This window comes from Aplysia californica, unplaced genomic scaffold, assembly GCF_000002075.1.
Source record: "Aplysia californica isolate F4 #8 unplaced genomic scaffold, AplCal3.0 scaffold00055, whole genome shotgun sequence".
Lineage (NCBI taxonomy): Eukaryota > Metazoa > Mollusca > Gastropoda > Aplysiida > Aplysiidae > Aplysia > Aplysia californica.
Window position 1 is genome coordinate 308,703 of NW_004797325.1, and position 1,518 is coordinate 310,220.

The following is a 1,518-nucleotide window of genomic DNA, read 5'->3' on the forward strand; positions in this document are numbered from 1 at the left end:
CTCCTCCTCCTCCTCCTCCTCCTCCTCCTCATCATCATCATCATCATCATCATCATCATCATCATCATCAGCAGCATCAGCATCAGCATCATCATCCGGGGTTAGCCACGTGATAGTATTAACGAGCCTCGGCCTCGCAAACCCTGTCTTCCCGCGTTATGTCTTGCTGTTTTGGACTAGATCTTTGTGACTGAGAGAGATGATCGTCTGTGCAAGGACCATATTTACACAGCAGCTTTTGCAACTTCCAGGAAAATATTATTATGCCTCCGTACCGTAGCCGATTTCCTCACTGTCCAGGGAAGGCTTGGGCAAGTGTGTTCAATTTGCAGGCCGGGCTAAGCGATGTAATTACGAATACATGTATCTGGCAGACCAAAGCAAGAAAAAATTCGGTAAAATCGGCTGAAATACCCACACTTTCAAAGTGAGAAAGTGCTCGCGGGCTGTTGTTTGTCCATGCCTGGGGTAGGGTGTAAGCTGCCTCTCCATTACTTCCTCGATCTATATCTCAGGGCCTTCTTACCAATGTTTTTTACAATCCACAGCCCTGTTCATCACTTGTCATCTCTTTTTTAACCTCAGACGACGCTTTGTAAACAGCAGATAATGAATGGTGGACTGTTGTTGACTGACCAAAGATATCATTCAACCTGAGACATTGAAATGATAGATTCTAGCGATCTGACGGCTAGAGTTGTTTTTAGTGGCTTTCTTTTTGTCCAATGAAGCAGCCCTTTTTTTAAAAATTACAACAGCACCGATCCACTGGGCTCTACTTAATGCCCATAGGTCAGTCTGCCACTGTACGCCATAAAGCATATACCTACTGTCAATTAATCAAGCATGGAGGAATTCACTGATTTGAATAGCTACACAAGGACAACTTTTATTAGAATTCACAAATACAGCGGTGTCTGAACCTAGCTTGAGTCATATTACAATAAATTACAAAATTACCATAAGCAGTAAAAACGAGACGAACTATTCGTAACCCGAGTGAGAGAATACAAGTTGTATAGTCAATTATGCAACAGATGTCATCCCATGCGTTCGCTTGTTTATGTTAATACTAGATCTATACTAACTACGAATTGAACTGAGAGAGCGCTATTCTTTTTTCCTTTTTTTTTGTGTATGACTCACTCGAACGTCCTTTTCAACACTGCAGAGTTATTTAGAAGTTAGGAGACGGGACCTCCGACTGATACGTCCATTTCTTCGGCACGACAACAACCTGGCCAAGTGGATGGGGAGCTTGAAAACTCCCTAAATTACGAGTTCAAGAATACCATGAATGGAATTTGAACGGGGATCATCAGTATCGTCGTTCAAATTATAGCCAAATGTGTTGACGAAATTGTGCCTGGATGATAAATGATATTGACAGATCACCCGAAAGCACGATATGCGTTGAAATTTTTCTGATTGCACTGGGATTGAAGGGAACGCATCTATGAGGGAACGATAAACTTACTAAAACATGTTTGCTGAGGAAGAAAAAAAAGGATTTGGGGG